Source organism: Halyomorpha halys, unplaced genomic scaffold (genome assembly GCF_000696795.3).
Source record: "Halyomorpha halys isolate HHAL.00 unplaced genomic scaffold, Hhal_1.1 Scaffold297.1, whole genome shotgun sequence".
Taxonomy (NCBI): domain Eukaryota; kingdom Metazoa; phylum Arthropoda; class Insecta; order Hemiptera; family Pentatomidae; genus Halyomorpha; species Halyomorpha halys.
In genome coordinates this window covers 791,765-806,289 of record NW_027109687.1, presented here as the reverse complement: position 1 = coordinate 806,289, position 14,525 = coordinate 791,765, and the positions used below count along the sequence as shown (strand labels likewise).

Genomic DNA, 14,525 nt, shown 5'->3' with positions numbered 1-14,525 from the left:
TAGATAGATATATAAATAAACATAAATAAAAATAATAAATATAATTATGTAAGTTTCATTTCATAGAACAATAAAATATTTCAGGGAAGTAAGGGAAATTTTTTTTTTTTGACATTGCACTCCTAGGAAATTACATCTCACTTTATATAACGTCATTTATCTACTGCTTTTATGACACTTTATTTATTAGTTCATAGTTACTTTTATTTAAAAAAATTTGTGTTTAATAATAGTCCTTGCCTTTTAGATCTATTTACCTAATTTTGACCTATTTAGTCTGACCATTTTACTATTTAAAGTAAATACAACTTTAACAATTTATATAAATTTAAGGAATTTTACAAAATCATAAAAAAAAAAAAAAAAAATTTTCAAAGTTTACTTTTTTGCTATTTTTTTTATCAGGACCATTGCAATTTGCCGAATGAGGGAATTGCCTAAATCGGTTCGTAACGTATCATATTAAGCCATTCCCATTCGGCTTTATGCAGCAGGACGCCCAATTCCCAGGGAAATTATACAATTACAACATTACTCTTAATGTTCTCTAAATGGAAGGAGTAGAGCAAGCCAGCCATGCATATTCAAATCTTTAACCTTCTCTCCCTCTCTATCTCAACAAGGCGATAACATACGGTTAATAGCTTTCAGTAAGTTAGTACAGTAAACCGCCTTCGTTCGGTTCAGGCGATTTATGTGAAGTAGATAAAAGTTTCTTATACTTCATTATTATAGAAAGGGGAGGCCATTGTAAAATATATTTTTAGCTATTTTCCCGGGAAAGCATATAATAGGCAGCGGAAGTGGAAAATGAAAAATGAAGCTGAGGAAGCTCTATATCTACTCCGGAGCGTATCAAGTTTCCATTGGATAGAGGCCATCTCATTTTTCACCTCGTAACTTCTAGTTACTAAGAAGTGAACTTGGGAAGACTTCTTAAAATTACTCTCGGATTTCGGAAATGAGTTTCAGCTTATCGAGCCTGATGAAAGATGTCCTTATTCGAAAGGAGTAACCTACTTAAGGAGGTAAATTCAAGGAATCTGAACTTATAGCAACTTTTAGAGTTCAAAAAGCTTCAGAGTATTAGTAAATTGCTTATGTCACTTTAATCATCTTGATTTTGCTCTCCAGTAAAAGCATATTTTCTATAAACTGGAGCAACTCTAATGTATTAATGTATCTTCTGATAGTTGCTTTTGAAGTCATTTTAAATCGGTTTGAATTAGATATTTTATCATGACGTTCTCTAATGACAGGTAATTGCTGACCTATTATTTTTTAATAAAAGGAAAATGGTCCAGTCGAGATCAGAACAACTCAGATAGCACAAAAACTATTTATCAAATGTTATATTAAATTATGTTAATTTGTTTATATATTCTCATAATTTCACATAGCATTTACATTTATCGCGTAATCATTACAGCTCATTTATTGTATAAGCTTTTATAAAAACGCTTATGTACCTCTCTTTGACTTTGTATATTTTATTTTTCTTTATTGTATCATTTCTACATTTACAATCGCTTAGGACATTTCATTCTTTTTGTATTTTCCTTTTTCTTCTTTCAATTAATAAATCATGTATTTATTAACTAAATGATAATTCATTTAATGCCTACTTATATTTCCTTACTTACTTATATTGCCTACTTATATTTATATATTATCATACTTAACTATATTTTATAATAGTAATATCTTTTATTGTTTCACTTTTTATATCAACCGATTTTTTTTTTACTATCATTTTCCCCCCTCCTTAGCCATCTGTTATTTCTTTCTATTTCTCATTTTGCCACTTGATATATTTCCCATAACCTTATTTTCTGTCTTTTGGTTTTCTGTCTTTTCTTGGCTTAAATTAAATAGATTTTACCGCATCCGAAACATCTTTTTTTTATTAATTACACGCGGCCAATCAACGATCTTCCAATATAATATTTTGAAAATGAAAATAATGGCAGTTTAAATACCTCTGGTTATTATTCATAGCCGTACGTATCCCACAGCCGTAATAATATGGTAAGAAATTGAGGATATGAAGATTTATTACTAGATATAGACCTTATCTTTTGAACTAAAAGGAAAATCGATTGCATTTCTCGAAATATTTGTTTATTGCTCAAGGTGATGCTATTGTAATTAGAAATAAAAAGTATTATTAGCCTAAAAGAAAAAAATTATTTGATACCAAAGTCTGCACTCTCCCAGAAGAGTTGGCAAAATTTACTAGAGGTGTACAACCTTGACTACTATATACAACTTGTCTTCTTGAGTAATGTTCGACAACTCGAATATTGATCTTCAATTTATCAAGTACCAATGCTTATTTTTCCCCCGAACCTTTCTAAAACAGATTAATAAATTGATAAGAAATAAATAACATTACGTGAAGATTATAATTCAATAGAAATATTATTTTTTATTGCAATAGATATTATGAAGGGAGTTGAATAGCTGTGATTCGAATAGGTTGTTCTGTTTGAAATCGGAGTAATGTCTGGATTAATATATGGGATCGTGTCAAAGAAGGCAGACTTTGAGGAACTTTGAATAGGGAAAAGCAGCTGGTTCTGCCCTAGAAACAGAATAAAAGAGAAATCGTAAAAACATGATGACATCAGAGTTCTCGCGAGTCTGAGTCTAATATTCCCTAGGCAGAGTTCCGTTTTTAAAACTAATCGTTTGTAAGGTCAACATTTAAGCTATTTATTTATACATTTATATTATTAAATAAAGGTATTTATAATGCCATAAATACTGTTATAATAATATTAGTCCGAACTAAAACCTCTTTGTCAAGACGCGCTTCAATCATACCTAACATATCATTTGCTAAATATTAGCTCGAAAGTGAAGGCTGAGAAAGGACTCGTTATCAGAGAGCACTGACAGAGCCGTGGCCGAAGTGCTCCTATCAGCGACGGCTGGAGATGAATTGATTTAGCTGCACGCTAGCCCACGCCAACCATATCGTTCATCTAAACTAAACCACGCCCCCTCCATTTTCAATTCTGTCTAACCTCATACTGACCGTAATACGCTGTTTCATCTCCAAGTTGAATATTACCGCTTTTAGTAGACCAATGTTATTAAATTCTGTTTTAGATTTGACCATCAATAAACTTAACATGAAAAGTACCTCTTACAAGACGATCATTTAATACATTTTCGCAAGTCAAAGAATCTCATTCTCCTGAAATTGTAAATACATTTTTATGTACAGTAGCCAAATTTTTATTTATCCTTGTCAAACCATAAAATAATCGCTCAAGACCCTAGCAGTGCCATCTTACACGAAGTGACAACTGGACCTAGCTCCAGGGACCCGCAATCCATGGGACCATCAAGCTTCTGTGATTAGTAATTATTCATTACTAGTATACCAAGCAATAACAAAAATCGGCTATTTTTTAAACCGATAAAACAGCCTGATATTTAGTTGTTAGAGTTCACAGTCACAGTATTGCTTTCACACATTGCGTTTTTATAAAGTGAGAACACTATAGTCCCTTAATAGTACAAGAGCCAGGAAGAAAAAAAGGCATTTCTTTCAGTGCCAACAATTTTTTATTACTTCGTGTTTTTTTATTTATTTTTGTTTTTAGAAAGGGATAAAAAAAGCAACAGGAGTATGTAGCTACTAAAATTTCTAAAATTGTAGATTCTATTGAATACTCTTAAGGCATCTCTCATCCCTCAATTCAGACTTTGAAAACAAACTTTTAAAAGACTTTAGTACAAGAGCCGGGAAGAAAAAAAGGCAGTTATTTCACTCAAATTTTTGATTACTTAATTTAAAACTATGTATAATTACTGGTCAAAACTGATGAGTCTGCCAAGTATAGGTTCGTGGTAAATGGTGGCTGTTTCAAATCGTTAAAAAAATTATTTTTTCATTCGGAGCTCTATATCTTAAATAGTAGCAACAACACAAGAAAACCTAAGAGAACGTCATTTAAAGAAAAGTAAATTTGTTAAAGTATGACCCCTAATAGAGTTATTTACGTTAAATAGTTCTGGAGATATAGCTTCATAAAAAAGCAACATTTCATAAAAAAATGCACTTACAAATCAGAAGATAGTAAATTTATTTTGAGAAATCTATATCTCAAAAACCATTTAACATACAGATGCCTATTAGCACTTAAATTAAAGTTAGCTTAATGTATTGTAAAGTAATTTAGGATTTTTAATTATATTATTTCAATTTCTTGAGACAGGTAATTATTTATTAAATAAATCAAACCATTTATCTGGTTTGTGTATATGGTAGTGATTTGGTTGATAATTTTAAAATAAGAAGATTTAGATATTTATGATTTTAAATAAAAAAAAAAAAAATAGGTTTTTAACTTATAATTAATGAATGACCTGGGAAGAATAGCCTGCAAAAGAAATTTTAAATTTTAATGTGAGGATGAAATTATAATTGAAGATGTCCTTGAGGATGGCTGAAATGGCCGAAACGTTGGACTGGTGAAATAAAATTGTTGAGACTAAAAAGGATACAAGTTTTGATTTATTTAATAAGTAGTTTAGGATGTTTATCTTCGTAGGAATAGTATTTTTTATGTTAGTTTCTAGTTATTTGGATAAAACTTTTGATTTTGAAAAAATATATCTCAGGTACATACGTCCGCCAGCACTCAAAATAAAGGTAATTTAACTTACTATAAATATATATTTAAAACTACCAACAACACTAGAAAACCTAAGAGCACATTATTTAAAGTAGAGTAAATTTCCTGAAATATGAGCGCTAATAGAACGATTTAAGTTCAATAGTTCTGGAGATATGGCTTTTTATAAATCAACATTTCATTAACATGTACTGAAAGATATGTAGTTAGTGAATTTATTTTGTTATTATTTAATTTATAATTATCTCGAAAACCATTTGACGTACAAATGTCTACTAGCATTCAAATTAAAGCTAGTTTAATTTAGTATAAAGTAGTTTATAACGTATATTTTCGTAGTACTAGTAACAAATTTACTCTTTAATTTAAATAATGTTCTCTTAGGTTTTATAGAGTTGTTGGTAGTTTTAAAGATAAAAATATCCGAATGAAAAATTTATTACCTACCTATACTTGGCAGACTCATCAACTTTGACTTGTAATCATATATCGTTTTCATTAAAGTAATAACAAATAGGGGTGAAATAACTGCATTTTTTCTCCTCTTGGGTTATTGTACTATCAGTAGCTGGCCCTTATCATAAGATGGCAGTTAGATGATAAGGGCCAGCTATTATCATCTAACTGCCATCTTATCCCATGGGCCAAAGATGAAAGGGGACCAGTGTCTTTACCACAACTAGGATGAAATGAAAAATGCAATATGGCGGTCCCACAAAACGAAAAATTTGACCCCCAACCATGGTTTGAATAAGTTGGTCACCTGCAGATAACTAGGCAAACATCCCCTTCGACGTGGATTGCCTTAAAAAAATAACAAATGCAAGAGCTTCAAGAAGATTGAGCAGATTATCACTAATATAGATAGGAATCGATTTACATAAATAAATATACGCTTAGTAAATAATTCATAATTTTTCTAATCAAAAATCAAACATAAACACACTAAGTGACACTAAATAATTAATACTTTAGGTTCAAATGACAGGATGACTTATAGTACCCACTTATAACCAAAAATGTCCACAAGTCTCAACAAAGTCAGACGGAAAAACGAAGGAGTAAAGGCATACAAGAAATCAAGTTAAAAACAATAACAATGAAAGTTCTTTATAGCAAAGTTATTGTGGGAAGGTTTTTTGCATAGTTACTCGAAACCATTGCTCAATAAATACTATTCTAAGAATATTCTTTAATTATAGTATTTTTTTTAGGTGGAATTCGACCGTCTATATATTAATCAACGTTGCTTTACTTCAAATTTATCAATTTTTTACAATAAATTAAATGAGGAAAAAATGAATAAATACTGGAATTTCTTGGAATTTAAATAATAACATGTAATATGTCATATTAAACATATATGTATTGTATAATATGACCAATTTAGTCCAATAATTAAATTTTGTTCAACAAAAAACGAAATTTTGCCCAAAAAAAATAAAATGTACAATTTTGTGCAGAAAAAAACTCAAAACGCGCAAAATTGTGGAAAAGTCCCAAACTGTGCAATTTTACGCATTATTAAATTAGTGTTATTTGAATGTCTTTTCAATGATTCTAATTTCTGTCGAAGCTTAGCAGAATTCAGTCAGGCAGAAGTCAGGGAACAAAAGATCCAATGGCATGAAAATCAGGTCTCTACTTATTAATATTGATCCAAAATTACCATACTTAAATACTACCAAAGTATACCATAGTTGCAAAATAATCCCAATATATGGTAAAATCTATGGAATTCATCCAAAACAATATAACAAAAACTTTATTTTAGCCTTGCCAATATCAAAGCAAAGCAGCGGTATTTCATACTCATGTTTATGAATTTGGACATTGCTGTCTGCAAAAGAGATACTGGCAAAATATTAATTTTTATTAAGAACATAGTATTGTTCCGTTCCGACACATGTACATGCGTGGAGGACGGAAGGTGACTGAAAGCCGGAGTGCGGCTGGCCTTTCAGTGTTAATCAATAGATCTCAAGGCCAGTTTCCAAGTTGTCAAGTCAATAGCCGATTTAAATTACAGGTATTTGCACGCTACAAGTTGTGTGGCCCACCATCCGCGGTATGATTAAAAATAACAGAAGTAAATAAAAAAATAAAGTAATGAATACTTTATAACGTCCATTCCTAGAACATGCTTAGTGATATTTATCTTAAGTCTAATGCGGCTTTTACAGCCGTCTTAGTTAAAATCAGATTAATTTTTTTTTCAGACTAAAGATGTAATTGAAGATACGAATGGATAAAGGTTTTATGTTATAAACATATAAATTCGAGAAAAAAAAATTTTAATGTTTATTTATTCGTATTTTGGACTGGAAAACTCAATTTTTGACTATTTAAAATAACTAAAACTTGAAGTTAAGAAAAATACAAACAAATATGTTGTCGATAGGAGTATTTATAGTAGTCTATAAAGCTATTTTTATTAAAATGTCACAAAATGTACTCTTTTCTTGTTAATTATCTAATTAAAGTCCCTTCGTTGGATGAATCTGTCTTCAGCCCCTAGTCTGTAAGTGCAGCTTGTGAATTTGATTATTTGTTTCTCTCTTGAATATCTTGATAAAATCTCTTTATTTGATTTTAAGTGTAGAATTTTGAAGGATACAATAGTTTATACCTGGCAATACAACAAAATGGCTAGGGGATTTCTCACAACTGCATCTTCATGTACTGGGATGTTGAGCAAGAAAGTGTGCAAAATACGAACCATTTCTATTTGGGTTGGTTCCGAATTACTTTCCAAAAACCAATAGCCAACGATCGATAAACAAAAAAAACAGCTCCAAGACTTTCTTTGAGCCAATTCCGTAAACTGGTGATTAATTTCATTAAATTTTTTTCAATCTATTGCGACAATAAGAAATTGTTTAATATTGAAAAAAAAGGAAGAAAAGAGAAATCATTTATATTCATAACGTAATATAATATTACATAAAATTGAAACACCTTTGAAAACCCCAATTTACGTGGAATTCGTATAAATTCTAAAACATTCCAAACTTTACTATTAATAATCAGTATCCATAGTAGTAAATATTTATTTAAGAAAAAGCACGTCACCACACGGACTCAAAAAATAAGTTTTTAACGAAATACAAATAATTCGTTGAGAAAGTTACGATTCTATTAAAAAAGTTTTAAACCTTGGATATTCATCATTTTCATTCAAGGCGGGATAAATCTTGACGAGGTAGGGCCTACTGCAGTTTGGTTCGCCAGTCCTCTACTAGTTGCTACCGCTCTCTAGCTGAAGAAATCCCCAAGATGAATTTCTTCCGTTAGATAGTACTCCATAGGTCCATTAGAACTGAGGATTTTGCACACATCTGGTGTCAAGAACCCTTTATTAGGAGAGTGTGGGGGAGAGGGCATATAGTTACCTTTCAACCCTCTCTCCCTCCCCCTTAAGGAAGACTTCTTGATTCTATGATCCTTACAACATCTGAATGGATTCAGAATACAATTATTTTAGCTTGGTGCGTATTCTCCAGGTTGCTATGGAGTGAATTGAGCCGTACATTCTCCTCAGTACTCATCTTTCAAACCTTAGGAGAAGTACCCCAGGTGAACCAGTTAACGTCCAACATTCAAAGACATTGGTCTGATCGGAGTCTTTTATATTTCCTCTTTAATAATCCAAGGCATCGTCATACTCAACAAATAATATTGGAGGCAAAAATAACATTTATTAGCAGAGATGATTTTGCATTGATTTTCTTGTTATTTTTATTTACTTTTGAACCAACATTTTGCTGGACAAAGTACGATGGCTTCTGCACATCCAAAGAAGGGGCTCGATATTCTGCTTTTTAATGTAACTCTTGCCACCGCATGAGGTCAATATCATCTCTGAAGTTTAGAAATCATAGTTGATCTGTTAAATATTATTTTCCTAAACTGTATTCCGGATCTTCTAAGGGAACATTCTTGCATTTGAGGACCGACTTTTCTGATATTAAACATAACTAAAAATAACTTAATTAAAAAATTATAAAAGCCTTCATGTTAATTGAAACTAAAATTGTAATCCTAAAAAAAGTTAATTTTAACGAAATATTGACAGGTTATAATTTTTACACTGAGCGAAATTAATAATACAAACTTTATGATGTATACTGAGTACATGACTAGAACTCACCATGAGTGTAGTAAGGGCTGGAGATCCGATGATCGAGGGGTGAACTGGCGTCGCAGTCCACTCGGACCTCGCACCCGCTGTACCTGGAATAATAATAAGTTAATTACTGCAACAATTATTCAAAGATATCATTTAAAAAGTTAGAAAGACTAATAAACACTATTGATATAATTAAAAGTATCACAAAGGCGATAGTATTCCGGCCAAATTCCCAAAAATATAAATTTAAAAATAAATTACTGAGCCTCAAAGTATAATAAGTACAGGTAAGTGTAATCTATAAGTAACCCCATTGCAAAAAGAAAAGTCAGAGTAGATTATTTAGTTATTATTAATGTTATAATTACATTTGAAAGCTAGCGGATTTTTTGTCATTTTTACCCATTTTAAACTATTGTGACATCTAAAGAGCAATTTCCACATGATAGATATCTGACGAGCAATTAATATCACAACAGTAAGAAAGTATGACAGTGCTAGTACACACATTGATAATAAAACTAATCTCAATAACAGTTCAACTTGGATAGTGAATGATAAAAACTGATGGTTAAATACAATAAATAGTCATATTTTCACAAATAGGAAACATACAGCTTTATATATAAAAATTATGATAGTTCATTGTAAAGAGGTCCACATATGGCTATTAGTTATCAGACGTAATACCAACTATCAAGCAAATCATGACTCTACAACAAAGGCACCGTGATAACCAATCATAAAAGTTTACATGATCATATTAGCTACGACAGATGTTACTACCACTGTCACTGTGTGACATGGATTTGAGTTGCCAGTTGAACGGAGGATACCACATAAAGAGATCAGAGATCGAGGTTGGTCACAGAGTGTCAGCCAATGCCGAGAGAAAACCTGCATCAATAGATTTCTCCCCTAGAATACTCGCCACTTGTAGATATTACTGACAAAGAGAACAGACAGTGGACAGATATTCACAATCTGATACATTTGTATGAATACATTCCCGCAGGACAAAGACAGAAATCTACCTATGCTGGCATACAGACATTATCCACACTGTAATGAACAATGCTTAAAAGCGTGAATTTAATTTGTATTATATATTTAATTGAACCCCTTTAGTTACATTCTAGAATCATAATCGTAGAAAAACATAAATAATATTTTTAGTTAGATCAGGAAATGCAGTCGTATTATTGTTATTATAATTACTAAAGGAAAGTATAATCGTGATATATGATACAGCAGTGCTCTTATTATGCAATTCGAAAGGAATAATATTAAAGCTATTCATTTTCAACCATTAGTAATTTATTATCATTATTTACTAATTTATTTGCTTTCTTATTATTTACCGTAAATTATACTTCATCATTCAGTAATGTATGAAATTGTTCTTAACCATTAAAGATCAAACTTTAAGCTCAGACTTTTGATGGACCATAAAGAAAAAGAAAAATCTTCTCAAGTTTTTTAGAATTTTTTAGATTTTAATCTATTGTAGGAAATTTAACTTGCCAATTCAATAGTATTTTGTTTGTTTTTTCCCAAATAAAGACATTATAAACATCCTTATATTTATGAAATTCAGTTGAGAAAAAAAAAATGTCGGTTTACATTTAGAGTAAAATTACTTCAGACATTGATATATATATGGACATAAAATTTAGTATTAAATAGAGGTGATTTTAATATAAGTTTACATTTTGGTGAATTGATAAGCGATTGGTGAGCCTGAACGAAGAAATATTATTAAATGGAATATTATATTACTACTATAATTTATTGTTACAATATTATTTTTGCTTAATGCATTCTATTAATATTATCATATACTATATTATTACTATTTATTATATACAATATTACGATAGCTCCATCGTACGTACCATTTAATTATCAAACCATTGTTATATTCTTTGAGTTGTAATAAATTGATAAAAATGTTAATTTGAAATAACTTCTGATAAATGCCATTTGTGCATTATTCCCGTTACTTGGTTACTATCTGCTATGGTTCAGTATCCTTCAAAGTTCCATACTTGGCAGGTGCTGTCCCAAAATATAATTACCATACCAATTTACTCTCTATAGTATATCTCTCATCATATCTCTTTACAGTAAATTCTGTCACAGAGGGGGGCTAAATTTAAAGTAATAAATTAACTTGATTTATTAAAAAGTACTTATTGTAATTAGATTGAATGGGAAGCAGATATTAATGTGAACAACCTAAGAGTTCGTATCCCTGAATCCCAAAGTTGTTTAGAACAAGGAAATCACATGATTCTCGATTTACGTTACGAGAAATGGTTCCTCAGTTATACATATTATATTATTCCACGTTTCAAAAAACTCTTTGAAAAGGTTTTGGACATACAAACTTAAGTAAACTTGCTGGCATAAGCAGAAACTTGTTTTTACGAATATTGGTTCAATCGACTACGATAAATTACATCACCAGTAGAGTTCTGACTTCATAAGAACTTTTATAACTTTTGACAAGGGTTGAACACACTGGCAAATATCAAACTTTGCAAAGATTTTTTCATCATCTCTAACATTAGAATTCTGGATCCATTCCCTGCAAAACTACACACACACCTCAGAAAGACAGAGTGAATTAAAATAATGAATTCTTGAAATTGTATTACGGTTAATCATTACTGTTTAACATACAACCTAAATGCTTAGTTGATTTTACACATCTTTTCGATTATCTCAAAAACGGCTCAAACGATTATGATTCAAATCCGTACATCAATGTAAAATTGGAGAATCCTTAACATTAGCTAGCTAACCCTCACTGAAATGGTTTTATTGCTGAATTTTCAAAAAATCTTCTTCTAAAGCACCTTTGATTTCATTTATTAAAAAAAAAAATAACCAGTTCTTATTGTTAGAAGTAAAAAAAAAAAAAATAGATGAATATAATATATTAAAGAATTAGGAAAGATGAATAACTAACGGTAAAGAGCTCGAATCGGAAAAGGCCGAGAAGGTGGTGGGGAGGGGCCAAGCGTGATTATCAACAATTTTTTATAATATTTAACCTCTCTATAAAAACGCTAAAATATTTAATTTCTACTGCTAAATGTACACCCTCCCTATTAATTTTTATATTGCCTATGATGGAATTTCGTTTTCTTGTAAATAAGACCGTATGCGATTTGTAAGTGGGTACACTAAATCCGTTAGTTAAACAATACTTTACATGCCCGCTAACATTACCCAATTTCGATAGACTTCTTGGACGGCACCCCAAAGATTATATCGTAAGTTTGATGGCATACTAAACATGCTGACTGGGATCAGTATTGAACTTTGGTAAACTTCTCGGAACTGTAGCTTGCCGAAAATACATTAGCTATACAATATGAGATGATTAAACTATCATCTTGGCAGTGGATAGCTCAATCCAAGGATCTGACGAACTATTAGGATCCCAGTCCTTTTGTGGACGCTATTGCGCTATTGCAAATATATCGCTATCAAAAATAAGAAAAAAGCCTTGCGGAAATTTAAAAATAAACCTGGTATAGAAAATTTCTAAAATGTATTAATCTTCATATGAAACATATTTTCATCCTGAATAATATAGAAATAGCTGATTTAAGACTTATTAGACTAATTTCATCTCATAATATGGCTGTAAGTCAATATATCTATATATACGCGGTAAGTTAAAGAAGGTAAAAATCTGGATGGTGCATCTATACCATTATAGATTAATTCACTTAACCTCAAACCTATATCGTTACGTATTGATGGCGTAACTCACTACTCACAAGACAAGTGAATACACTCTGAAAACAATTTGGTGCAAATCATCACAAAATGGTTAATTATTTATTATATCAGTTAACTGATAGTCAAATTAAAAAAAATCATATACAATAAAAATTCAAATTTGGTGAATGATTACGTCGTTTTGAACAATACCTTTTTTTTCTTTATGTTTTAATCGTTGGGTACCACGTAACTTGAGGAACTAAACTGTAAATCCTCAAATTGTGAAGGGAGTTAAACATTTTTTAAATAATATCTTTGCTATTGGGGAGCAATGAAAACCAAAAAGAGGGTTAATGTTTCATAATTGTAAAATATAGTTAGGCCTCAAATTATAAATAATAAGAAAGGACATTCCTCTCTCAATGACGATTTAGAATTTTCCTCTATTACAATACAAATAAAATATCAAATATTACAATAAAAAAATTATGAACATTAAAAATTATAATAAATATTACAGACCGAGAGGCTATGAAATTGATCTTTGTACGCTTCAAAACAGTAATTTATTGTACTAATCCTAACAGTACATTTCATACATATATAAGCTAGAATCACAAAACTTCATCTCCCCCTCTCCTGTGAGATGAAATTAATCTTTGTACGTTTCAAAAGAGTAATTTATAAACTATACATTTCATTTATATGTAAATAAAAGGAAAATTTGACAACCGTAGAAACACGAAAACATTTATTTTTAGCACTAATTAATTATCAAATTATTTTAAATTATATATTTATCCATTGTATCTTGCTTGTATTAAAAATCGAGGAGAGGTGGTTATCGAACAAAAAAAAATTAAAAGTACTTTTACTGGAAGTAGCTTTTGTTTTTAAATTCGGTATGTAAGCACTGTGAGCCTATATGGGAAATGATCTGGGTGATGTTGATATGACGAGTTGAAACTGTATGAGCCGTTTTTGTGATATGGTAAAAAAGCTTATAACCGATAAAATAAAGTGGCACTTCGACCGGTAAGTCAACGTTGTACTTTCAAAACTTTTTATAGGACTACATAAAAGGAAGTTTACAATTAATTTTATGTTACAATAAATTCTGTAGAGAGAAATATCTTCTCGTACATCAATTATTATAATAAAAAAATATTTAAACAAATAATACTCGAAACGTAGGTGAACAATGTGTTATATTCTACCCTAATAAACATATTGGAAGCCTAATTGAAAACATATTTATTTGCAACTCATTTTTATTTCTATAATAAAAAAACCATTACATGTTTTAATAAACGCATGCAACCTTATAGCTGAAATAACCGGACATATTATGAGTTTGATTAATAAAACTTGACCATGGCAAAGGATCATTACAACCGCTTCCAACCACACATCATTATTTCCACTAGCATAGGGCGTGGAGAATGAAGTGTGGGATATTAGTTTCTAGAAACTGTGTGCTATTGTGGCGATGGGATCATTTCTGTTTGTTATTATGGGACTCGGTCTGGGCAGCTAGTTAACGAAACTTCTGCAGTTAGTAGAACACATACTACCAACACGCTTTTGTTCCAACTTGGACACTAATCTGTCTTTCCTGAATCGCAGTAGCTATATGTGATGCGAAATTATTACTGAGGAACAATCTACTCCGGCCAACGCTAAAAATAACTATAAAGAAACAGTATTAAACCAAAATTCAACTATTTCTTTATTCCCTGTAAATAAAATTATTTGAGTCCAGTCATCTGTTATTTACTGAAATGATTCCGCCTGCTTTTTACTTTCTCGTAAATAATATGTACATAAACGAAGTTTTGTAAATGTCAAACTTCGAAGGCAATGACATATCTAGGGTATAGAAAAAAAAAACTATTTACGTAGAGAATCGATTGCACAACTTGCAGTTTTAATCTTTAATTTTGTCTATTCTTTTGTTTGTATATATTTTAAGAGAGTTTTTTTTTTTTTATTATTATTATTATTTTTTT

General features: G+C 30.5%; 1 protein-coding gene across 4 annotated transcripts in view; it reads right to left on the bottom strand.

Annotated features, from left to right (window-relative positions):
- The window catches only part of LOC106680884 (inactive rhomboid protein 1), a 388,358-nt gene that overhangs the window by 350,365 nt on the left and 23,468 nt on the right, over positions 1–14,525 (bottom strand). For all 4 annotated transcript variants that reach the window (XM_014420878.3, XM_014420879.3, XM_014420880.3 and 1 more), the window contains one exon: positions 8,800–8,882. The gene's annotated coding sequence lies outside the window, so the exon portion shown is untranslated. The remainder of the gene's footprint in view (positions 1–8,799; positions 8,883–14,525) is intronic.